Here is a 26,990-nt window from a genome sequence, read left to right on the forward strand (position 1 = left end):
TATCCATACTAAAGTGGGAAAGGGCCAAAGATCATTAAGGCTTCTCCACACTTTTCAATTCTGCGAGTCCTAATTATTAAGATGAAGTCTTTATAGAAATATCACACATTCAACCCCACCTTGGAGATCCTCTTCTGAAAAGGCCGTGCGAGGAAACTTCAGTTTAGAGGAAACCTTCAGAGCAGTCAATGTGAAAGGCTAATATCATTGTTCACTCACTCGCTACTAGTCTAAGTTTGGGATCCCCAGACAAGTGTTCCAGGCTCTGCCTCAGGGTCAGTGTTGCATCCAGGTATTTCTAAATCTAGTAGAAACAAGTTATGGAACAGAAGACATTTGAAGCACGATGTGCCAAATGTTCAGATGAAAGGACTCACCCCACATATATTCACAGTGGGTGTTCGTTCAGATGGAATTCTAGACTCTAAATTTTATTTGGGAGTATATATTCTGCAGCAAGGTTTTTCCTGTCTCAGCCATATACTCAAACAGATGTCAGTAAGCAACAAGTTCAAATGATTTATAATATAGGGTTAAAACCATCTCAGAAATGGTTATGAGGGGCTAATAGAGTGATAGTTGGTATTAAATGGACTCCATATGGATCATAAATAAGTTCACAACCCAGATACTTACCTCTCCTATTAATGAAAATGTAAACCATCAGGAACTTGCTTGCAGACATTCAAGCCTACTTCTTCCTTTCTGCGTTTTTTTTTTTTGTTTTTATCAGCATTTTTTTCTGGACTACTTTGACTATTATGTCAAATTTTGTTAGTGTATGATGGCCTCTACAGTGAGTCACCATTTGGAATCCCATTGTTGCATTTTGTGAAGTAGCATCTAAAACCCATAATGTGCCATGTGACAGACACCGCCCTACAGCCCCAGAGCAAGTGCGAGAAGCTGGGGAGATACCTTTGGAGGGTCTTCTAAGAAAACAGACACTGCTGTATAATTACGAGGCCACTCGCAACTTGTCAGTTCAGAGTTCGCCTAGGGAGCTGAGTAGAATGTCTTCGCATTTTAGAATTCCAGGCACTAGCAAATGACACTTGCCTATCTGACTATCAGACTCATAATACAGTGAGGAAGCAAGAGATGGGAGTGGGTGCCTGTCTCCTGTAGCCTCAAGTTTTGGTCAGAAACCAAATTTCTTGGACTTCATGTGACCACACGTTTGCATTCATCCAGAGTTCAATATGGTCTCTACAGATCAGCTTTCTCTAACTCACCAAATCTCATTTTTTCATTAAAAAAAAAAGGATAAAATAACACTTATCTCATTGGTCAGTTAAGTGGTACATACATATAAGAATTAAACGTAATGCATATTCTCACACATTCTCACGAATTTATCATCAGATGTTCTCTGGAGCCACTTACTTAAGACCAAAGTCTCAGTTTTATCATTTAAAAAAATTATTTTAGCTATTGTGAGTTTTAAAATACACAGAGACACACAAATATGTGTATACAAGCTAAAGTTCCTGGCTTATTGTGGGTTTTTAATACATAGTAACATTAATCACCATCATTATGTGGTAAAGATATTGATAATACAGGGAAAATGCAAACAGAGGAAAACCAAATAATTGAAATAGGAGAGAAAAGTGGAGAGGGCTAAAAATATATATATATGAAAAGATGACAATGTGGAAAAAGAAAGAAAACAGGCTTTATATGTGTTCTTTAAAAGAGGAAGAGGAAGGGAAGCTCACTGTACATGAACATCTCTGGCAGGAGAGGCATCAGTTAGTGGGAAGATTTGTGGGACACAGTGACTTCAGAGATGAGAGCAGAGGCCTGACAAGAGAGCACATGGGGGGACCCTGATTATTAATTCTGTTGGATATTCCAGGGGACGTATTTGCTGTAATTCAAAACCCAGGATGCAAGAAATTTGATATGAGCATTAGATGAGAAGATAAATTGAGTTTATTATAGAGACACTGTTAGAAGTAAAAAGGACCAATACTGTTCAGAGAAGTTCGTGATGATTCCACTGAACAGGATGAGGCTAAAGACCTTGTTCACTCACTTGAAGATGAAGCAGTGCCTTTGGGCACTTTTCGTTTAAGAACTGAGATGAATTATAGCCGCACAGAGGACATCTAAAGATCAGCTGCTGATGAAGCTCAGGATATCATTTAAGTAAAAGGTGCAATCAGGTAAAAGGTTTTAGGTCCAGAGAATAAGTACCATTTGTAAAGGTAACTCTGGATCACTTCTGGGGACAAAAAGGACACATCTATGCAGACTGCACAAGAAAATGAAATAATGAAATAGAATCAAGGACGACAGACAGACACTAAGACTCTTGATGGGAGAGAAAAGGATCCATGGAGTTGGTAGCCTCTGCTCAAACGAATGCAGGAGAATGTCTTGAAGTCTCATTAACACAGTCACTCTTTTGTTTCTCCCTTTCATGGGCATCGTTGAGATCCTAGCAGATGTTGGGTTCTGTGATGGTTTCAAGAGATGCAAACTCTACCCCCTAAATAACAAATACGTAAGTAAATAAGATAGTCCATGCGCTAGGAGGGAGAAAAGGCAGAGTAATCAGCAACAAACCAGAGATGGTAGCAGAGAGAGCGCCCCCTACATCTTTCCTCCCAAAGAGATCGTTGGTCTGAACTTGAAGAATGACGATGTAAGGGAAATATTCATATAAATTAACATAGATCAGGGACAAAGAAAGTAAGAACAGCTGTACAAAAGCAGATGGAATCAGCTACCAGAACGAGGAACAGTAGAGAAATGGGCGAGGAACAGACAGTACACCTAACAGAAAGAGGTAGGAATACAGAATTTAACATGGCTTACTTATACAAGCTACATTAGGGGATATGACTCTCAATAAACAAATTAATCAAGGGGCATGGGATAGGACAATTGATGTCTGCAGTAGACAAGAGCCATTGTGTTGAGGAGTTTCCACTTAGAAGAATGTTGGGTGACAGCCCAGACACAATTATCTCATGTATCACAAAGTCTGGGGCAGACAACCTCTGGGGGATGAGAAAGTGTTACTTAATGGTAAGCATATAAACAATGGAGCCAGCCTGTCGGTGCTCCAACTCTCGCCATGCCACTGACCACCCTCGCTACTTATCCCCTTTGCTCTTTACTTTCCTCAAAGGTAAATTGTGGAAAATTGTTCTTAAAAACACTTTGGGTTAGGTAGCAAATGAGAAGATATGTGTAAAAGTCTAAAATGCTTGGCGTTTAGTAAACCATCCAAAAAGTGTGAGTCATTGTTACTAACCTCATAAGTACCATCATAATTTATTGGTTTTGAGGTATAACTACATCATTTAGAACCAAGTTTCTTCACACCACTTTATCCTGCTTGGTCTGAAGTACAAAATCTCCCTCTGGCCAAAGGAGCATTGGTCTCAAGTATCATTTCTTCACAAGAAATTGCCCAAGATGAGTAGAAGAGTGACCGTGAGAAGGAGTTCCTCAAAATAACTCTCCTGTTGTTGGAAAAGTTGGTCTTTTCCAGAGTCTTCTCAGATGACGCCCTCACATCCATCTTTGGCTAGAAACATAGATGAGGAAAAAACGAATCAGGGAAATTTATGTCGATAAGGTAAATATTTCAAAAAGAAAGGAAAGAAAAGAAAAGGAAAAGAAAGAGCAAAGCCACTGTCTGTGAAAATCTCAGAGAATGCGATCATCATAGAATAAATGATTGTTGGTTTTGAGATGAGAAATCCCTAGGTTAAAATATTGCAGGAAGGATTCATTTATAGGAGAAGAAAAAAATCTTTATGGAAAAGGATAAAATTATAGATTCGTACTAGAAAACCTATCTGAGAAAATTTAAAAATCACCACTAAAAATCAAAGATTATGTTGTCAGTGAAGGGAAAGCATTGCCAATTTGATAGTATTTTTAAATTTTTTGAAATAACACAGAAAAGTTTTGAATGCCTTTTTTTTTTTTTTGCAGCTACACATGGGAAAAAATTAAATGACCAGGGCATTAAAATAAATAAACAGTTGCATTTTACAGTGAAGAAAGTGTTAGAAATTGGAGACAACAAATATTAATAATTCTGGAAATGCTGAGAAGGCCCAGGGGTAAGTCAAAAAGAGGTGGAAAGTTTCTGTTAGTCCTAAGATAAATCATAGAAGACAATAAAAGAGAGATATAATATGGGTACTTATTCAAAAAAAAAAGAGAAGCTTTTATTTGGGTAGATAATTTTCTCATTAAAACCTTGTAAATATATGGTGTGTCAGGTCAGCTGGTGTAATATGTCCCATGCCGTGATCAGTAGTTGGCTGAGAAAAGAGACTAAGTCATAAGAGGAATGAGTCAGAGATGATCGCGGTATGTTACTTAAAAACATATTTATTTAGATTTATTATTGTAAAGTCCTACTCAGCTAGAGGATGAGAAGATAAATGGGATTTAGAGCTCAGAGCAGTCTTACAGGCAAGGAGACAGACAGGCTTATCCCCCCAAAATGCCAGCATGTGAGTCCTCATACTCAGGAGCAAGGGGAATGTATGCATCAGAGGCTAAGAATTTATTTTCTAAACTCTTCGTTTTACTTTGGCACATTTATTTTATAGTGTGACAGGCCTCTTTTATACGTCACACCAACAACCAGCGGCCTGTTCACCATTGGAAATCGGTACCTGGATAGGTTCAGGGTAGCAAATATGATATGTAAAAATAAAACCTTTATGCCATCCTGAATGTTTTATGGGAATTTTACGTTACATGTTGTCTGTAGAAATGCTCATCAAATAGATGTTCCATTTGAGAAAACTAAAGGGAAAATGTTTAAAAAGGACCAGTGTGACATTAGTTAGAACCAGCTGTGGTTTGTGGATAGGGCATTAGAACTATGATAAGAGTAAAGCTGGATTTCTTAATCTTGGCATCACTGACATTTTCAACTGGATAATTCTTTGTTGTGGGGGTTCCCTTGTCGCTACACATTAGATTCCAGTACCACCCCTCTTCCCATTTGTGACAGCCCAAAATATCACTTAACATCACCAAATATCATTTGGGGGCAAAAATATTCCCAGCTGAGAATCACTGGAGTAGAGAAAAAGAAAATACTATGAAGCAATGATAAAGCGATGAAGAAAGTAAAGAGGGAGAGGAAGAAAGAAAGAACACCATAATAGAAAAAAATAACAGAAAAGAGAAGAAAGAAGAGGAATATGAAGAAAAAAGAGAAGGAAAGAGAGGAGACAATAGGATATATAGGTAGGACTTCAGGCAAAATATACTATGTATGGTAAATGAGAACTTCTGGGATATATTTTCAAATAAATATTTGTAAAGAAAAATTGAGAAATGAAGCTTAAAGAATAAAGCATAAAAATAAAATCATATAGGGATATTATATAATATGATTGTGTGTGGTAAGAATGGAATTTGGCTTTTATTTTTAGAATGCATATTATGACTCCAGTTTTAGTGCAGGTCATCAAGGGGACATTGAATATGTATGGCTTTATGGAACCCTGGGATACATTTAGAAATATCATATGATCACCTATAAGAGAAAAAGGACAAAGCATAAGATTCAGAGCTCTTTAATATTTAATATTGTGTGTTTTAAATGAAGATGGGACAGAATAACACCCAGAGTCCCCTCTTTCCCTGATAGAAGGGTCACGTTCTCCCCAGGAGAAAAGCTATTGAAAAACATAAAGTCCTTTAAGACTGAAGGGAACAGAAGAAATTAAACACAGCAGAGAGGCCATATCTAGCCAAACGAAGTTCCTTGTCAGGAAAGAGTGTGCCTGTTCATTAGAACATATATCCATACTTAGTCTCCACATAGTACCTTCTTTAAGCTTAAAATAAACTAACAAAAATTATTTTTAAAAAAATTAGGAAGCACTCAAGTTACTAGTAGGAAGAAAAGTTTCATAGTTCCCACTAAAAGAGAAAAGGGGACAAGAACACCATCTTGGTGACAGATTATCTGAGAATCGCTGATGCATATACATGAGTAAAAGGCAGAGGAAGGATCTGGAATGGTGAACTATTCTTGCAAAGTGGTAGGTGAGATAGGTGAGGGGGAGCAATGATTCTGACAGTACTAGGTTATGAGAAATTGATATGCAATGCCTGTGGAAGTTTTGTTGGTTTCGTTTGATGAGAGAAGAACTGTAAATATGAATAATATGTAAATATACTTTATGACAAAAATAAACTTATGAGAATCAAATGGGAGAAAGGATGAGGAAGGATGCTGAATAAGTCAAATGCACGATTTGAAAAGGGGATGTACTGTGATCTGAAACCTTAAAATCTCTCCTGTAAACTACTGAAAAACTCTTCCACACCTGTGAGACATAAGGATACCTACGTGTGTTCCAAGATGCAAGTAGGGACAAGGAAAAATGAGGCCGAGAGATGTCTGTTGATCTTCTCTCCACAAGGCCACCCAAGGAGGCATAAAAGAAGTGAAATATGTGAAAATGTCTCCTTATTCTTAAATCCTTGCCCACATATAAAGGAGCACTCTGATTATTAATGATGGAATTAACAAGTAGTATTAATTTCATGATCCTTCACATGGAATGCTTTCTGGAGATCACAGTTTACTGACTCTGCTTTCCTGACCTGGGTGTCTAAGGGCAGCTTTCTCAGCAAACACTAATAGAAAAATATTCTTTAAAGGCACCTTAATTGTAACCACTCAGTGAATAGAAATCATACTTTTTACTTCAGCATCCCTGTTACAGCTCACCACAACACTAAGCATTCAGTGGTGCTGAATAAAAAGATTGAACTGAAATCAATGGAGTTAAACAGATGAGAAACAAATAATGAAAGTAGAAACTGCATGTTGAGCTACAAGAATTATAAGTTTGCACTGGCCACATGTTAAAATAATTAAACATAAACTCTCGATATTCTCAGCAATGCAGAGGGAAATAAACAGAAAGGACAGTAAAATGGCACTGTTAGAGAGGTGTGGCCAAGGCAGCCGAACAGGAAAACGCTGACTCACCTCCTCCCACCGGCACAGCAAAATTACAACTATTTACAAAACATCCGTCTATGAGGTTGACCTGAAAACTGGCAGAAAAGATTATCCAAAATGAAAGAAAGAAAGAAGGAACCACAAGGAGATGGGTTGGATGGACAAGCACAAAATCTCACACACTTCAAGTCCCAACACAAAGCAGCAATTTGAAAGGAGTCTGGGTCAGACCCCAATTGCTGATCTTAGAGAGCTTCCTGAAGAAGCAAAAAGTCACTAGGACTTCCCTGGGGACATAAACACTGATGGAAGCCATTTTTAGAAGCTCATTCTATCAGGAGGACACTGGAGTACTCCTGACAAGAACCATCCTGGAATGCTCCTTCTAGCCAACAAGTGTTGAGGGCTTACCCGCCCATCAGTGGGCCAGCATCAGCCCGAGGGTCCCTGAGCCTTGTAGCCAGCTGCACTGGACCCAGCCCTGCCTGCCAGTGGGCCCACAGCCACCTTATGAGGCATGAGTCAGAGTCCATGAGGTCAGGGGACAGATCCACCTGTTGCCCACCCAAAGTAGTCAGCCCACCACAGCATAAGGTCCCATACAGACAACATAGGAAGCACTTCTAGAGCATCCAGCCTTGAAGACCAGAGGGGAGTGAGCTTCTGGGCACCACAGCACATTTCCTATATAATGCTACTTCTGCAAGATCGGGAAATGGAATGAACCCCACCCAATACATAAGAAATACATAGAGAATCAGGCAAAATGAGGAGACAAAGGAATATATTCCTGCTGAAAGAACGAGACAAAACCACCCCAAAAGAACTAAACAAAGTGGAGACTAGCAATCTACCCAAAAAAGATTTCAAGGTAATGATCATAAAGATGCTTGATGAACTTGGGAGAATGGGTGAGCGCAGTGAGAAGTTTAACAAAGGGTCAGAAAATATAAGGAAGAATCCAACAAGGCTTAAAAATATAATAACTAAATTAAAAAAAAAACTTCAAGGAATTAACAGTAGAGTAGATGATATAAAGGAATGGATAGGTAAATTAGAAGACAAGACAGAGTAGTGAAAATCATCTATGCTGAATAGAAAAAGAAAGATTTTTTTTTTTAAATGAGGATAGTTTAAGAGACCACTGGGGAAACATCAAACATTCTAACTCACATTATAAGGGTTTCAGAAGAGACAAGAGAGAAAGGGCCAGAAAAATCATTTGAAGAAATAATAGTTAAAATTATTTGAAGAAATAATAGTTAAATAGTTAAAGACTAACCAGTGGAGGGATGCAGACATTCTGGTCCAAGAAGCACAGAGAGTCCCAAGCAAGTCCCAAAGAGGTCCACACCAAGACACAGTATAATTAAAATGGCAAGAATTAAAGAGCAAGAGAGCATATTAAAATCAGCACGAAGAAAGCACCTAGTTACATACAAGGGACCTGCCATGGGATCATCCGCAGGCTTTTTATCAAAAACCACAGGCCAGAAGGGATATTCAATATCCCTTATATATTCAAAGTGATGAAAGGAATATATTCCTTTTAATATATATTCAAAATGATGAAAGGGGGAAAAAAAACTATCACTAAGAATGCTCTACCTGGTAAAGCTTTCATTCAGACTTGAAGTTGAGATCAACAGATATAGATAGATAAACAGAGGCTAAAAATTAGTTCAGCACCACTCAACCAGCTTTATAAGAAATGTTAAAGGGACTTCACTAAGTGGAAAAGAAAAGATCACAACTAGAAGTATAAAAATTACAAAAAGAGACTCTCATTGGTAAAGACGAATATACAGTAAAGATATCAGGGCAAGCACTTGTCAAACTAGTAAGAAGGTTAAAAGACAAAAGGAGGCAAATCACCTCTATTCACAATAAGTAGTCAAGGGATGCACAAAACCAAAAGATGTTAAATATGGTGTCAAAACATTGAATGTGGGAAGAGGGAAGTAAACATGCAGCGTTGATAGGATGCGTTTAAAATAAGAGATCTTCAGCTTAAAATAATCGTAAAAGAAATATGTATGAACCTCCTGGGAACCATAGCCCAAAAAACTGTAACAGATACACACAAACAAAAAAGAGAAAGGAATCCAAACATAACATTAACAACAGTCACCAAATCAGAAAGAAAGAGAGCAAAAGAAGAAACGAACAACAACAACAAAAAACTATGCAATGTACCTGAAACCAACATCATACTGTACATCAACTAGACTGCAGTGAAGGGTACTGCTCACCTCTTCTTCCTGTCACTCAATGCTCCCTCCATGGAGGTTTCAAATTTTCCTTTCAATATGGTCTATTTCACATCCTTTGTAGCCCCCTTCAAACAAAATCTCCTCTGTTCCCAGACGCACTTTATGTGAAATTTTAATCGCACAGGCTCCTTTCTAATATCTCTCTGAGCAAATCTAGTTGTCTTTTTATGGCAGTCACTGACGTGGTTATCTTCCTCCAGTTTTTTGTTTTTTAACTTCCTATATTTTTCAGATCTCTGTGGCATCCATAGGCACCTATTCATCAAGTATCGTTTTCCTCTTGTATTTGCTGTTTCAGTGTAACTCTCCTTGTATGATTGTAAGGTTTTCAGGATAAATATAGTTTTTCCAATAGCCTAAGAGTACCAGCTGCTTAATACACATGTATTGGTCGACTGATTACTAGGTCCAAATAATAATTTTAAAGAAGTACAATTAATTGCAGCACTTTATTCTTCAGATTAAATCTACCTTCAGTTAGCCAAGTAGTTTGATCTTAGTATGTGTATTTGTGGAAATGTTGACGCATATATTTTGGTCATAAATATTTGGGAAGATTCTAGTTTCTTAACATGAGAAAAATAGAAGGAATCATGGGGACTGGAATGGTGCTTTTGGTTCTACCCACAGTTAGTCACATGGAAAGAGCTGACTGGCCATACTCAATAACGTGGAGTCTGAGTATGATGTGAATGTCGACTTTGTCGGCTTCAGCCCACCCAAAGGGGTCTTGTGTTAAAGCAGAGAATGAGTATTAAAAAAGATACAAACAACAACAACAAAAAACCCAGACTGAAAACAAACAAACAAACAAAAATTCCATAAGCTAGTAGAGTTGGATTTGAATCCACTATTGTTGGTGCACATGCCTTAGGCACCCTAGTTGATAACAAAACCAATTCTTTCTCTCTCTCTCTCTCTCTCTCTCTATCCCATCTCTCTTATTTTAGAAGTAGTATGTTAAAGTAATGGAACAAAGACAACTCAAATTTGAATGTCAAAATATAACTCCAGCCCTGCCAAGAACTTGGCATATAAGTGGACCCAACTGCATTATATAAATGGGAAAAGTCAAAAACAGAAGTGTCAGTTTAGTCCTGTTTTCTTGCCTCTTTTTCCAAGTTTCTTTTACATTTACTCTGGATCTGTTATAAAGCCCAATTTTAGCCTTACTATCCCTTGCCCTTTCTTCCTGGGGAAAGCTAAGAAGAAATGTGCATCTGGACCAGAAATATGGCACCTTGTCATATCGTCACTTTGGCCTTGGTCTAGATTCTACAGAGAATCTGCTCATGCTCCAGACTTCAGAGAAAGAACTTTCCAACCCACTGCTCTCTGCGTGCAGGGGATGGTGAATATCATTCGTGTCCAGATTGAAGTTTTATTTGCTGCATTATTTGTAGTTTTGAAGTATGCTTTGTACAGAGCAGAGCATCCCTGACTGTCTTCAACACACCACCAAGTAATCGCACCATTGCTCAGTAGGCTAAATTATTTTAAACCTTTTGAAAAAAATAACATTTTTCCTTTCTGCAGGTTTTCCTAGGAACAATCTCCATGAAAATGACTCCTAATTTAAGGGAAGCTAAGGCATTCCTCACCACTGACAAGGAAAATGGCTCTTTTTGGCCAAATCATAGAAATGAGCTTCCTAAAGTACATTGCACCTTTAAAAGCTGACATTACTGCCAAGAAGGCTGAATGGTACCTTGTCAGCATGGAATAACCAGACTGGGCCAAGTTGTCATTTCTGACAGGTCGGTGTAATGAGCAAAAGAACGCTGAGTTTGTCTAAAAGTTTTCACTGGAATCAGCAGGGTAGAGCTGTTTGGGGCGATAACAGCTCTATGTATGTGACTCATTAAATGTGTCACGTTATCAAACGTTGTGGCCCACACTATCACAGCCACCACATTCCTGCTTTGTTTCCTTCTCCAAGAACCAACCCCCCTCCCCAAAAGTCTTTATATTTCTAATTTGAACAGAGGACAGATTACAGAGCTGTGAGGCATTGAATCTTAGCGATGTGTGATTAGATGAATGCCAAACGTCTCAGTTACTCCTTTCAGAACTCTACCCAGAGAGAAATTCTAATCTAAATCCATGTGAACTTGTCTCTGGGCCTCTTCTTCCCCATTTCCTGGGGTTCCTCTGGTAATATTGTTGCCGTCATGGAAACAGAGATGTAGAATAAATAAGGGAGACAAACGAGAACTGAGGAAAATTGACATCAGATGGCGCTTCTGAATTCCTAGATGACATCAATGTCCAGAGTCCTCTCTTCCCTGTGATGAGGAACCTGCACATGGATTTGCCATCTAAATGTGAAATACAAACGTCATGACATGAGATCACTTGGATCCAGATTTCTTAGTAAACAGATAGCAAAGCTAGAAGGTTCTGCCCCTTCCGGCTTTACCAGCCATCTGTGGTGCCCTCTCTTTACTCAGAGGCACCAAACAACAGAAAACATTTTCCCTCGCTTCAGAAAAATTCACTTAATGTTCGTGACTAATTAAATTCTCACTCTAGCCATGATTAATGTAACAAATAATTACAGCTTAGATCTAATATAGATACAACTAATTGTTCTGCCCACAGTGCATCATGACTAACAATTAAACAGAGCTTTTAAAGCAAATGTAAGATCTGAGGGGTGACCTTCACCTGGCTCTGCTCTTGACCCTGTAGGAAAAGCCAAAGCTTGTTTTCCTCTTCTTTGATGGTGACAAAGGTTTTAGTTGTTTATTTACATTTCTCTTTCATTAGGTGTTAGGTAAGCCCAGTTCCTTTACGCTCCTTGTTTTTTTGTTTATTTGTTTTGTTTTTTCCGATTTGCAGAATGTCAAAGATCATGAGCAGAGCACTAGAGAGAAATAGAGGGAGGTTGTACCAAGTGAACTTTCTCCAAGGATCAAGTGTGGAAGCAGCCTCCCTGTTGTCAAAGTGGAAGATGTTGGGGGACTGGCAATGCTTCTGGTCCAACTGCAAGGTGGTGGGCCTGGTCCATGTGTCTGTCTGCTCTGGTACCTATAAACCTCAAACCCAGGAGATAATCTTTGATTCTGCAGCCCTTCAGCAAAAAGGACTGCTGCTGAATTGAGGGAGCCATGCAGGAGTGGCCTCTGGAAGGACATCCCCAATGGTGCCAACATTCACAGAAACTTCTTGGGGATTCTCACAGCTGTGAATGGGTTGTTCCCGGTTGTGTTACATGATGAGACAGAGCATTGATAACTTACCCTTACGCCTCATCTGCCCTGGCAAGTAGGAGACACACTGAACCCTCTACTGAAGAAGAATTGTGTCCACAATTAGTATATAGAATCATGTCTCTATCAGCCACTTTACCTTCTCCCACAATAACAAAATATTCTATTTCTATCAGAGTGGAATTAAGCATGAGTTATCTACACAAACTAAAACTCAAACAATTCAAATGCCCAAAGAATGAGACTTCTGGTTAGTTTAACATTCAAAAGTAACTATGCCTCAAACCAGAAAATTTTTCTTGGCTCTTTCAAGTATTTCTAGAATATTCAAGGCCATTTTTCTGACTTAGTGGAATCTAGTAGACAAACAGAATATTATTTTAGTGTTCAAGGAGTTCACAACATTTTGACTAGATTTGGGAGCCAGGACTGGAACATTTTGTTTGCACAGCCGACATAATTAATCAGATACAATTCTTCTAAATACATCCACAACTATGTGATGATAATTTATATTTATTGAACATCTACCACGTGACCAGATTTGGGCTAGTGGTAGTGAGTCCACCCTTTTTACTTTTTCTACCTTCACTGGATAAAGTACATGCTATTCTAGAGAACATTTAGTTAAGCTAAATTCCAGCTCAGGCCATGCAGGGTAAAACTGCTCAACCACACGGCACAAAGTACAAAGCCAACACTGCAGACCTCTCCTCTGTCACACTCCCCTGGTGTTCTGTCTACCAGATCCAACTTTGCATGGCATACTTTTTGTTTAGTCAGTAATTTTAGGTTTAGTTCTATCCAGTTTCTAGAAGAATGCTGCCCCTAGTAATAAACTATTTTAGAACAATAGACCAAAATTCAAAATGTAAGCCCTGTCAGAGATACTACTAGTCAGAGACAGATACGATGTGTGAGGCTCTAGGATCTGGAAATCCTTGGTTGGAAATCAGTCATGTGCTCCTTTCAAGCCGGTTTTCTGGAAGAGTTTAATTTATAGCTCCTACTATTTTGTTTTTCTTTTTAGATCTCAAAATGAATGTCATGCCAATGAAAAGTGCCAGACAGGAAACTAAAGTCCTGTGTTTATTCCAAGTCCCTAAATCACCATGGGACGGGAGGGACGTCGTCCACAGGCACCTGGCTCTGTCAAAAACATTGGAAGAAAATAGAAATCAGAGGTTCCAATGGCAGAATAGTTGCTCCACAAGAATTTCATAGCACTGGCTTTTGCAGAGAATGGTGTTATGGCTGTAATTTTAAAACGCTGTTTGAAAAGTACCACCCCAATCTACCTTTCAAAGTCTGTCTTTCTTCCCTGAGGTATTGCTCTCTTTGGGTCAAAACCACTTGTTTTATCCTTCAAATGAATCTTCTATGTTGCCAGATCTGTTCCTTTGTTCAAAAGGCTTCATCCAGACTCCCTCTTCTTTTTCTTCTTCTTCTTTTTTCCTTCTGTCCCTGCAAACTAGACATGGAAGCTTAACTGGTATTTCTGGGTTCTGGGATGCCTTCCTCAACCATGTCTATTTCTACGCCTGAGAGTGGCATGGCCTCTGCTAGAAGTCTTCACCCAAGACATGAGAATCAACTGAGGAATGTGTAGAGAATAATGATGCTTAGGCTCAACCCAGATCAATTATATTGGCCTGGAATATCAGTTTTGATGTGTTTTGAATGTGTCAATGGTAAGCAAAGTGGCTGAGGTTGGAACTCATTGTTCCATACTAAATTTTTGCATCCACATATAAGTTGAAATAATTGCAATAATGTATACATATATGTAAGGTGCACCCACATATACACACTCATAAACATATTTCATTTTTGTCCTTGGCAAGGATAAAAAAGCAGATCTCTGCACAGATGCCGTACATAACCCAGGGCAAGGGAGATTTCATTGAGGCGAAAGGGTATAAAAGACCCAGAGTCTCACTGTCTTTGCTGTTTTCTTTTCTTCTGCCTCTTTTCTTTTTCTCCAAAAGCCACTGACACACCACATCCCTTTAATCTTCCTCAGAGATACCACAGAATAAAATTTAATCTCATAGTCTATAAAACACTTCTTGACTTTGAAAGCCTGTGATTTACTCACTTATCTATATGTGATTACCAGATCCTAAAAGCTCACCAAACAATAAAAAGACAAAATGGTTGATGGGACCCTCTTCCCACCAAGGCCAGGTTCTCTGGTACATCTCAGTCCTTCACAGTTATCACTCTGGGTCCACTTTCCAGTCACACCTAGGAGACTGTAAATCCTCGATGGCAATAAGATTCGATTCCCCATGTTAATCCCAAAAGCTAGCACATGCTTGGAGTAGGCACTCAGTAACTCAGATTCAAATGTTTACAAAAATCTAGAGACACAAGTGAAAAGTCCTTGATGATTATGGTTAACTGATGAATTGTGCTATTGTCTGTTTAATGTCTGGTTCTCAGTCTAGGCTAGTGGTTCCAAATCTTGGCTGTACCTTGGAAGCACATAGAGCATCATAAAATATACTCTCTTACCTGAGACTTTACTTGAAGTGCAGAATCTCAGGTCCTGTCCTACAACAACTGAATTTCAATTCCCACTTAAAAAAAAAATCTCCAGGTGATTGCTAGATACATCAAAGGCCAAGACAAGATAGGCTAGTAGATCTCAAACTTGACATTGCATCCGAATCTTGTGGAGGTCTTGTAAAACCACCAATTTGCTTGGCTCCTCCTGAAGAGATTCTGAGCCAGAGTTTCTGGGATGGGGCCTGAGACACTGAAGTTCTGGCAGGTTCTCAGGTGATGCTGATGTAACACATTAAGGAGTTTCACCCTGTTCCTCCCTCCCCCCAGCCCCTGGTCACCATTCATCTGTATTCTGTCTCTATAGAGTGTATATTCTGGATATTTCACATAAATGGAGCCATGCGATATGCGACCTGTTGCGTCTGGCTTCTTTCACATGTTGCATCTTTTTCTGGAGGATCATCCACATTGTAGCACATTGGTACTTCATTCTCATTGGCTGTTAAATTATACACACATAATTTTGCTATTAAAATATTAAGCATTATCATACTGAATTTTAAAATATATTTATTACACAATGGATACATTATTATAAATAAATATCACCATATTATTAATAAATTATTATTAAATTATCTTATTGTTAAATATATATATTACAATTTGTTTACCCATTCATCCTTTCATGGATGTGTTAGCTGTTTGCACCTTTTGGGTATTGTGAATAGTTCTGCTGTAAACATGCATATACAGAAACTGGTTTGAATGTCGGTTTTTAATTCTGGAATTATGGGGTCATTCAGTAAATTTATACTCTGCTTTCTGAGGAACAGCCAAATTGTTTTCCACAGCACCTAAACCATCTTACATTCTATTCAGCAACGTAAAACAGTTCCAATTTCTCCACTTCCCCTCCAATATTTGTGACTTAAAACAATATATTATTACAACTATGTAAGTGGGTGTGAAGTGGTACTTCATTGCAGTTTTGTTTTTCATTACCCAAATGACCAACGATGCTGGCATTTTTTCATGTGCTTATTGGTCCTTTGTATATTGTTTTTAGATAAAGACATCCTTTGGGCTCTCAAGTTCTTTACCCATTTTTAATTGGGTTGTTTATCATTTTGTTATTGAGTTGTTAAGCAATTGGCCAGAGACGAATAGATTTATTTCTGGACTCTCTACTGTATTCCATTGGTCTGGTCTCTACATCCATCCTTATGCCAGTAACTTACATACTGTTGATTACCGTAGTTCTGTGATTTGAAATCAGGAATCGTGATTTTGTTCTTTTTTTTTTTTTTGACCATTTAGGACAACTTGAAATTCTACATGAATCTGATGATTAGGATTTCCAATTCTGAAATAAAAAAAGGTTACCGTAATTTTGATAGAAATCGTTTTGAAACTGCAGATCGCTCTGGGTGGTTTTGATTTCTTAAGTCTTCCAACCCAGGAACACAGGATATGTTCCCAATGATTTAGATCTTTAATTACTGCCAGCAATTTGTCTTTTACTATCCATTTCATGCTTTCCATTGTGCAGGTCTTTTACATCCTTGGTTAAATGTATTCCTAGATACTTTACTCTTTTGAATGCTATTATAAATGAAATTGTTTTCTCAAATTCCTTTTTGGATTGTCCCTTACTTGTGTATGGAAACACAACTAGTTTTAGGGTGTTGATCTTGGACCCTGAAACTTTGCTGAATTTGTGCATTAATGCTGGTAGATTTCGATGTTTGTATTCTTGGGGATTGTCTGCTATTTGATCATGGCACGGAAGAACAGAGCTAGTTTTCCTTCATTTCCACTTTGGATGCCTTTCATTTCTTTATGTGGCCTCATGGCTCTGACTAGAATTTCAGTGCAACGTTGGCTGGCAGTGATGAAATGGGCATCACTGTCTTTCTCCTGATCTTGGTGGGAAATCTTTCCCTCTCTCACCATTGAGAATGATGTTAACAGTGGGGCTTTTTTTCATAAATGAACTTTATCATGTTGAGAAAGTGCTCTTGTGTTTTTCATTCTGAAATGTTTGAATAAACCAAAAGGAAAATTATATTCTGCGAAACATGCAGATTATGTGAAACTAAAATTCAATGTTCGTCATCACCTTTTCCTTGGAACCCAGCCACACTCACTCGTTGCAACATCGTCTCAGGCTGTTTTTTCACAAGAGGAATGTTGACTATTTGTGATGGACACCATATGGCCCACAAACTAAAAAGATTTGTTATGTAGATTTTTACAGAAAACGTTTGGTAGCTTCTAGTCCAGCCCTTCCAGGCCATAAGCTCTATGAGGACAGGTGTTTTTTCTCTTATATCATCCTTGAATTTTTAGCACTTTCCCTGATTAGCTGCCTAGTGAAAAATAGATTGTTCATTACTGTTATATGGAAACATAACTGGTTTTAGGATGTTGATCTTTGACCCTGAAACTTGGCTGAATTAGTGTATTAACTCTAGTAGATTCTGATGTATGTATTCTTTGAAGAATTTTTTGATCAAGTAACCCTGAAATCAACCAGTCCAGGAACTTTTTCATCCTTTGTTTAACTACTAAGCCCAATGGTTATCTAAGAAGACAACAAACAAATACAAACATCTCTCTAGTTATCTCTCTATATTGAGTCAGTTCAAAAGTTTAAGATGTAAAGATGAGTATATTAGAAGAAAGCATATGTGTACATGGGTGTCTGCGTATGAAGAGAGAGACTCACACATTCAATGCCCCACACATAGTAGGGATTTTATTTAATCAGTGTCTTTTCCTTCTTGGAGTTAGAAGAATTGCATCAGATCCTGGCACACGTGGTACCTCATCTCAAATAGACTTACCTTCTTCACTTCTTGGTTTCTTTGTGTGTAAGATGGTCATAATTATATCTCTTTCGGGACTTTCGCAGTGATTACTTAAACATTGATTTATAGCACCTAGCACCAAACCTGGACAAAGTAGCTGATCATGGTTCATAAGACTATTATAAGTGAAGTAATGCAATGGCATCTCAAGCATCAGAACATAAACTATCTATAAATTAGCATGAGGATATGAGATAATCTAGGGTGGTAGACAAGATATATTCACAAACAACCACAAAATCTATCACCATGATCTCTCCTGGGGTTGGCCTTGCATGTTTTTAAGTATATCTGCCCTATGAGGTCCCCCAGGAGACAAGAACTAAAATTTACCACTGTAGTCAGACTGAGTGGTGGACCTTCGTCCTAGGGCCATACTTGCCAGAATTGTTGCCCGGCTAGTGTATAAACAGCCTCTAGGATGGGGGGGGGGAGGGAGGGATGGAGGGAGGAAGAGAAGGAGAAAGAGAATGCCAGCAAGCTCCTTAGCTCTTGAATAAAAAGGACAGTGGAACAGTGCTCCTGGCACTGCATGTTCAGTGGAAAAATAATATACATTTTGTCTCCATTTACACTGTACTTCCAGGTAGAGGTTGTGCTCAATGAGAATCAAGTTGAAAATGTTTCTCTGGTCCCAGTTAAAAGGTTATACATAATGAGATTTCTGCCATGGTGGGAAAGTTAAGAATTCTGGGTGACTTGCCAAATCTTTGTGGCAAAGAGTGTGTTTAATACACATTGCAAAGCATTTGTCTTTGCAAGGTGTAAAATGCCAGAGCTCAGCTTCCTTTTCCTGGGTCTGTTACTCTCCATAGCATAATTTATCTTAAATCCCTCAGCAGTATTAACTCTTTACCCTCGGGAGCATGGGAGCTGGGTACTCCCCGGGAGTCTGGGGCAGTGTTGTCACTTCTGCAGTGCATTTACCCATCCTTGAGATTCTACAATCCTGACAAACACCAAAACAATCTACCTTTTTGATTCATCAGTGCATATATATTGGGCACTATATATGTGCTTGGGTCCTTTCTAAGGAATATGGTACATGATGGTCTCCAGAGATGTGATAAAGTCTGATAGTCTTAGAATTTCTCTGGGAGGGCGTGCAAGAAACTGGCCGTAGTAGATGCCTCTGAAGAAGTAAAGAGAAAGAAGGGAAGGATTATCCTTCACAGTTTACCTTTGGATACCATTTTGACTTGTAAAATGTGCTTGATTCGTCAACTAAAAATAAAACTAAAAGTTACAACTTAAAGATGGTTTGAGGGTGCAGTTTCATAGGCAAGAAAAAAGGAAAGAGGTCTCAGACAGTGTGCCAAACACCGTCAGTGGTATAGTTTCTAGGCACTAGTCAAGAGAAGGAAGCATGAGGACTGGAATTACTGGGGACAGTCCACCCAGTCCTCTTGCCTTGTCTGTGGATAACTAATCAGGTCATGGATGCATGGCACAGTGCAGTCAAAATGTTCCCCAGTCATTTGGGGGAGTCCGTGGTGGTGACAAACGCATTTACAAACTTCTCTCTCAAACATCTGCCTTTAGCCTCCTGTGCGGGCATCGGCTTGCCTGCGGTTGGGGGAGGAGTCTCACCGGTGTTGCCTCTGCCCACCCTGCTCCTGCTCAGGGTGCATCTCTGCCCCCAGTACTGCAAGACAGTTCAGCTAAGCTAACGCTACCGCAATCCACTCATCCTGAAGGCATCATACCGTGATATGGGGGGGCAGAGTAGCCTCCTAGAATCCTAGTTCTATGTTACACTTTGTTACCTGGAATCTCCCTGGCTTCAGAAAGCCCATCATAAAATCAATACTTTTACCTGCTACTTAGGAACAGTAATCAGTATAGCTGGTCTGGTCCCTACCTAATGGATACGAAGCTCCCTTCACCACTCTTCACACCTTTCTGACCCTCCCCTCAGAGCTTTACAGATAACTTAGTGCCTTGTATATGCACACAGATATCAGAGTAGACAAATCTACCATATGTGTATAGCACATTATATTCACATATTGTACACATACACAATACTTAGAGAAGATAAGCGTATATTTTCTTTCCCATAGGAAGTATATTGCCAGATGCAATGTCAGATGCTTATTAAATTTCCAATGGTTACATTTGATTTTTCAAGTTTTATAATAAAGACAGCCCTGGAGGATCTGACCCTGGAACAACGGCATGTCCCATGAAGTTTATCAAATGGATTTAATTTTCTCCAACTCATAAGGACATAAAAATTAATTTCCTCAAGGAGATTGGATAACAGGTTTTAGTACACATACTCCAATTGTGGTCACATCCTTTGCTTTGAATCATCTGAGTGAAAAGGTCTGATGCCTTGAGTCTGGCCTCTCATATCTGGATAATGGAAGGAATATTTATTTTTCTAGCTTTGCAGAAATTCCTAAGTGCATCAGAGTCCTAAACAGCTTTGTGAATTATAGAGTAAATGCTCTGTCCTGAAGTCCATGCAAGGACTGAGTCAGGAAGTGTTGAGTATGAATGGGCAGAGGTTGCCATGAGAGATGTAAGCGGAAGATTTACAGAGAGAATGAAAATTTACATCCTTAGCGGGTGTTTTGTTGATGGCTTGTAATAGCCTCCTAGGAGGTTTACCTTGCGTGTCTGGTATCTTCAGAACAAATAGCCTCAGCTTGCACTGACCTTGATATCATTATGAATTATTTTAACAGGGAGAAACTTGGGAAAACACCTCTAATGTATTAGATACCACCCTGCTAACTGCAGCATCTGGAATAAAGGTCTTCTGTATCCGTCTGTTTACTGTGTGCTGGAGACACGCCAAGCTATCAAAGCCGGCATGAATATGTAGATCGTTTTGCCTTCGAACAAGTTGGTACCCAAGTTTGGAATTCTTTTCCATTAATATTTGCAATAACCTGTAAATTTTAGAAGGCTAAGAAGCAGCAAGATATTCAAATATTTGAAGTAACGTTATATACGGAATCATTAAAGCCAACTTCTTAAAGAAAACATACTTCGAAAGAAATTGACATCAAGTAATTGTTCTGGACCCAGCATTCTGGTCGCTGGCTTTCATCCTGATTGGTTATTTGATTAGCAGGTGACCTTGAAATAAATCACTTAATATGTGTGTTCTTTCAGTTTACGAAAGGAAGACACTGAACTAAAATTATCTATAGACTCCTTCCAGCTTTAAAATCCCACGAGTCAATGAATGCAAATGGAAGTAAGCCTCATGAAATAATAAAGGGATAAAAATTAGAACTTGGGATTCATTTTTTTTAAAAATAATAAATTAGGAATATATGAGTAGCCGTTTGCACCAAGCAATGCAGAGTGGACAACTGTGGTACCCAGTCGAGGGCAGGGTAGTGACGAATCAACAGGGCAAAAGAGATTTATAATTGTATAAATCACTTTTTAATGACTTACAGAAAAGTAAGAAGCGTGTTTCCTCTGTACACATAGACTATGCCACTGCATGAGAAAATCGCGTCTCTGCTGTCTGACCTAGATTAGGTCTGAGCTGTAGTTCCCCTTCTAGACTGTTCGTAACCAGGCAGATCCCACGGACTGCTGGATGAGGTGAGGCTTGAGGGCAAAGAGAATTAATTCCTCACCCAACGTGTTTCTCTCCAAAGACCACCCTTATGTGAATACACTGAAGACTCCAATGTATTGCGTGTGTCCCTGCACTAATAATCAGCATTATTTACAAGGATACACTTATTCTATTAGCCAGCTAGGGATGCAGAAGGGCTGGGACACAGGCAAGGGACAAAATGAAGAGGGAAAAGGGGAGAAAAATTCCCGACTCTGAGATACTTACCGGCAGATGCCCATTTAACTGCCAAACAGTAAGCTCACGAGGGCTGCCAAGACTGTCAGGTAGAGCAGAAACACGAGGGCAGTCAGGGCTGGGCTGATGTGGAACAGAGGGTGTCAAAAACAAAAAGGAGGCGGAGGGTGGAGTTCAAGTGGTAGAGGAAGCATGCAGTCCTGAGTTCAATTCCCATTGCCTCTTCTAAGAATAAACAAATAAACCTAATTACCTTCCCCTACCAAGAAAGAAAGAAAGAAAGAAAGAAAGAAAGAAAGAAAGAAAGAAAGAAAGAAAGAAAGAAAGAAAGAAAGAAAGAAAGGAAGGAAGGAAGGAAGGAAAGGAAGGAAGGAAGGAAAGGAAGGAAGGAAGGAAGGAAGGAAGGAAGGAAGGAAGGAAGGAAGGAAGGAAGGAAGGAAGGAAGGAAGGGAGAAAGAAAATGCAGGCAAGTAAATACCACGTGACACAAAATTCATAAACCAAGTGCACCCACTACCCTCGGGCAAGAGGTCCACAAATCTTTAAGTTTTAAAATCCTTATTGACTCTTACTTTGCTCATTAAGAAAAGCTTGATTATCTTGTCTCCATCCAGACTCAGTGAAAGGATGATGCCAGTGAAAGGCAAAAGAACAACTTCAAGAAGTGGCTCCGAGCAGAGTTATGGAAAGAAAAAAGACAACAGACTGCTAAAACCAGATGCAAAAACTTGGAAAGTCAGGTGGTCTGGACTGTTTGTGGGGCTGCAGTGAGATGAGCTACCTTAAGGATGTGCCAGGAAAAAGTTTTCCCATTTCGATAATGCTCTTCCAACCAGGACTGTGAACATTTAACTTCCCTGTTTCACCTTTGCTTCCGAGCCTGCAGTAAAGGACCAAAGCTTTCCCTCTGCTCGCTGCCTGCTTGGGATTAGAGCAAAGTGAAGCCATCTGAAAGGAAGGCATGTCTTACCTTCTGATGGAGAGGACTCTGATGAGAGCTAACTCTAGGTTTACAATTCCTGCTTACCTGTGAGAACCCAAATGTATTATGAGAACATAATAAACATTAACCAATTAAAAAAGGTCCTGGTGTGACCACATCTTTACAGCACCTAGAGTCATGGCAGTAGACAAGACCTATGACATCGCGTAAGCAACACATTTGCTTACTTCACTAACGGAAATTAATCTACCATCTTGGTTCTATGAAGACAGACAAGAGGTATTTATTGAGTGCCTATTGCATCACATAAAAGTGCTTGGGGAATGCAAAATATTCTAGCATCTTCTATACTAGTGTCCTTATGAAGAGAGTGTAGACTGGCTAGATCACAGTGCACTTAAATGTCACGTGAGGAATGCATAAACAAACGTGATTGGATTTTTAAGGCGGGAGAAGTCACTCCAGGTGAGGCAAAGAAGAGATGTTTCCTGGATATGCAGACATTTGAACTTGGCTTTGAAAGACTGGTAGTGTGGGAATGAGAATATATGATATTTTTCAGTTGTAATGTACAAATTACTTGGTTTTGACATTTAACTTTATCCAAATCCACATGTGCATGACTATAGAATGTGTACATTTAACTCAGTAAATGTATTTGTATCTCCCATTAGCCTCAGAAAGCTGTATTTAAATTGATTCAGCATTTAAGTCAATAATGTTTTAGAATTGAGTAGTGTAGCAGGGACATTCTGGAGTAAAGACAGGTGTAGTAAAAATGTAAACGTGTAAATGGAGATTTGCTGAAGAGATGGATGGATGGATGACATACAGATAATTTTCTTTGCTGTGTGACTTAAGTTCAGTCACCAAACCTCTCTGTGCCTTGGGTTAATCACTCATGAGACTATACTGGAAAAAAGGGAAAAGATGACATGATAATAAACAGTTTGATATAAAAATCTATATAAATGAGTTACTAGACTAAGGAGACATGTTTAATTAGGTATTAACTTATGGTGCTTTTATCTGATCTTTCAAAAGCTGTGTATTTCTACTTGCAGTTGACCCCAAATTGCCTTGTGAACATACACGTAGTTGAATCAGTAAATACAAGTAAGAGGTCTTATCAAGAAGGTGAAGCATGGATTAGCTGGGAAGCCAAGGTAAAAGGCATCAAGGCTCGGCCAGGTGACAATGTAAAGAACGACACATCCAACTTTCTTTGAAAGAGAGATGGTTCCACACTGAGCACAATGGCTATTTCACCCTGGGGCGAGCGAGGCGGGAGTTGGCAGGGCCACGTGGTGACAACATGTCTGCGGATACGCCCTTGATAACGAGTCCATCCTGGGCCTTATGAGAGAGAAGAAGGGAAAGTGCCGGCTGGGATGAATGGGCACTCCGTTGCCTTCAGCGGTGGACAGCCAAGGGTGTGCCCGTGAGTCACCAGAAGGAAATAACACACCGGGGTCTGGAAAGGTGTGAAACAAGGTGGGCTGTCCTCCAAGGTCCCTTCTCATACAGAAGACAGCCTGCTCCCTTAACTATTACATTTCCTGCTCTTCCCTCATTTTTTTGCTCTTCCTCCTGCCAATCTCAATTTACAAGTTCATTTCTTCTCTCAACTCAACCCACCCAGACATCCCTGTAGACGATACAATATCCACAGTGCCCTGTCTTATCCTGCACTATTCTCTTTATTACCTCAGTCGAATAGTAAATATTTTCTACACACTTAGCTTGCCCTGGATTATCTGGTGGCACTCTTATGTTGTTTTCTTGTATTGTTATTTAAATCCTTAACACATCAGGAGCTTAATAATCATAGGGGAGGTAAAAGACCCCTAGAGGGAACAGCATATATCATATTCATTTTTCTACTCTCCACTGGGCATAAGGGAAAAGGGAGGTTTTATAAATATTTCTTCGAAGAGTGAAAGAACGAAGGCATGACTGCATTTTGTCCTTCACCACGTAGCAGCGCTGTAAACATCTGCGTGCGGTCAGCTCCTGGGAGGGCTTGTGTGGAAACCACGAGGGGGCTTCACTCCCAGCTCTGGTCAGAGCCCGTGATTCTGGACCCCGGCTGAGAACGTCATATGGTAGCTCCTTTAATTATTTCTCCATAAAGAAGTTAGAAATATTTAAACAGCATCCATATCAACTCCTAATTGAATTCCGCCTGTGAGATTGGTGATTGGCAATTCAGTGCTCAAAATGAGCCCCCAAACAAAAGAGGTCCGCTTTGGCTTTTATTGACTCTGTGATTGTTTCTATTTTTTTCATGTTGTTTTAAAGCAGTTTTTATTGTGTAAGTTTTGTTTTTTCTAGTCTGAAAGATTACATACACACACACACACACACACACACACACACACACATGCAGATGTACACATAGGCAATGTTATGTTTTATCTGAGCCCTGTGATCCTGGAAAATAGAGGTTAAGAAACACCCCCCATCCTTTTGTGTTTCAGAGAAATGACTTCCTGCAATGTACCACCCTTCCTCACGTGAGTTGGTGAGACTAATGGACGCCCCTTTGTTCACCTCTGACAAGGCCACCAAAGACCCTCCACATTGCCATTCTTTGCTTCGTAAAAGATTGGCTGAATGGCCTGTCCTCACTAATCAGTCTGAACACATGCTGTTACCCAAACTCTGGTTAACATTTGCTCCTTCCCCCAGTCCCTGAACTTAACCCACCTTCAACAGGAGCGGCAAATACAGCCCCTGCTGAGAATGGACCAGCCTCAGGGCAAACCATTCTCTGATCTACTGTCCAATCACATCACCCTTTCATTCTACTTCCCCACATCTAGGTCTTTCTACTCTTGTTTACACATGTTGAAAAAAGGAAACTCTTTGGGGATAGCCCTGGGAACATTTTCTGAGCTCATGGTCTCCATCCTCTATCACAACAGCCCTCCTCCCATCATCCTTTTGAATAAAGTCTCTCTTCACTAAGTTTAGGTTTGATGTTTTTAAATTTATTTTTTATTGAAGTATAGTCAGTTACAATGTGTCGATTTCTGGTGTACAGCACAATGTCCCAGTTGACAACATCCACACACCCACACACACACCATGCATGGATTTACATATATATGTATGCACATACCATAGTCATCAAATAAAAAAGAGAAATTAAAAGAAATATCAGTAAATGTCCGAAAAAATTACTAAATATGTGAAGGGAGGAATAAAAGAGGGGAGAGGAGAGAGACAGAGAGAAAGACACAGAAATAAAATAGTGGAGAGAGTGGTCTCATTAATCTGGGACCTTATACATGCATAACATTTTAAAAATGAAAAATATTCAATCTCTTTTAACATGAATTTAGCAGAAGCAAAAATGGATAGTTGAAATGGCAGCCATGGCTGGCTTAGAAAAACCAATTTTGATGAAAGAGGTACTATTCTTCTAAAAGATGCTCTTAAGGTTAAGAAAAAGAGAAATTCTAAAATTCTACATTTTAATTTATGGTAGTATGGAAGTGCTCCATGCCAAGAAAGAAAAGGGTGGTAACATTCTCACTTATCACTCCTCCCCTCTCCAACTTCTACATAATAATGTGATATTTTAATTTTGATTAGTATATATTTATTGAGATTTAGAGTAATTACTTTGCTTAGATTTTTTGAATTCAAATAATATTTCTAGTATTATGTCTATATTTATATTACTTCCTTGAAACTAAGATACTTTTTAAAAATTATGCCTTCTATGATTATTGACATCTTTTTTGATTGATCTTTCAACACGCCGGAAGTAATAGTTAGGACATTTTCTTATTGTTGCCATCTTTGTTTTAGTTTTCAAGAACGGATCATGCATATTTAACGCCCTGAATTCTTTCATGTCTGTTAAGCTGCCGGTTGCTTTCCCCTGAACTAAATCTTGGTGTATGGTATTTCCTCCTTTCCTTCAACATTTGGCAGTATTTTTCCATTGGCTTCTCATCTCAAACGTTTGGCTGTCAAGCTGTGTGAGGCCAGTGCAATCATGCCCTTTTATTTTTTTGCCTGGAATCTGCTTCTCCTTTCCGGACAGCTAAAAATATTTCTACCTTTATCTTTGAATTTCAAGATTTACCATTCAAGGTAGTCCACCTTGTTGAATATTCTGTTTCAATGATTTCTAAAACTCTGCGTATTTTTATTTAAAGATTCATTGATTTCTTGCACTAAGAAACTGACTTTCTATTATTTTTGAGTGCCCTTTGTTATGTCTAAGGCACCTGCGTCAGGGCCACACAGTGTCCTCACCTCTCTCACCTGTGTATCAGGGACCCGTCTGCTTTAACCCTGCAGATCTTTTTTCTTATTTGTCATCATTGGGAGTTTCTCAAGCTTTCTGTCTGTAATTTGAATGTTTAAAATGTATGTTTAGCTCCTTACTGCTTTTATATTATTTTTCC

The 26,990-nt window shown here is 39.1% G+C and overlaps 2 long non-coding RNA genes across 2 annotated transcripts; one reads left to right on the forward strand and one right to left on the reverse strand.

Moving 5' to 3' along the window:
- Nucleotides 1-21,301: 21,301 nt before the first annotated feature.
- LOC140688986 (uncharacterized) lies at nucleotides 21,302-22,344 on the reverse strand. The gene is made up of 3 exons (XR_012063824.1): nucleotides 22,196-22,344; nucleotides 21,654-21,848; nucleotides 21,302-21,415 (listed from the first exon to the last, which is right to left on the reverse strand). It is a non-coding gene; the product is annotated as an uncharacterized lncRNA (long non-coding RNA).
- Nucleotides 22,345-22,750: 406 nt separating this feature from the next.
- LOC140688985 (uncharacterized) lies at nucleotides 22,751-25,536 on the forward strand. Its single transcript, XR_012063823.1, has 3 exons — nucleotides 22,751-22,845; nucleotides 23,631-24,060; nucleotides 25,047-25,536. It is a non-coding gene; the product is annotated as an uncharacterized lncRNA (long non-coding RNA).
- The last annotated feature ends 1,454 nt before the right edge of the window (nucleotides 25,537-26,990 follow it).

Source organism: Vicugna pacos, chromosome 24 (assembly GCF_048564905.1).
Source record: "Vicugna pacos chromosome 24, VicPac4, whole genome shotgun sequence".
Lineage (NCBI taxonomy): Eukaryota > Metazoa > Chordata > Mammalia > Artiodactyla > Camelidae > Vicugna > Vicugna pacos.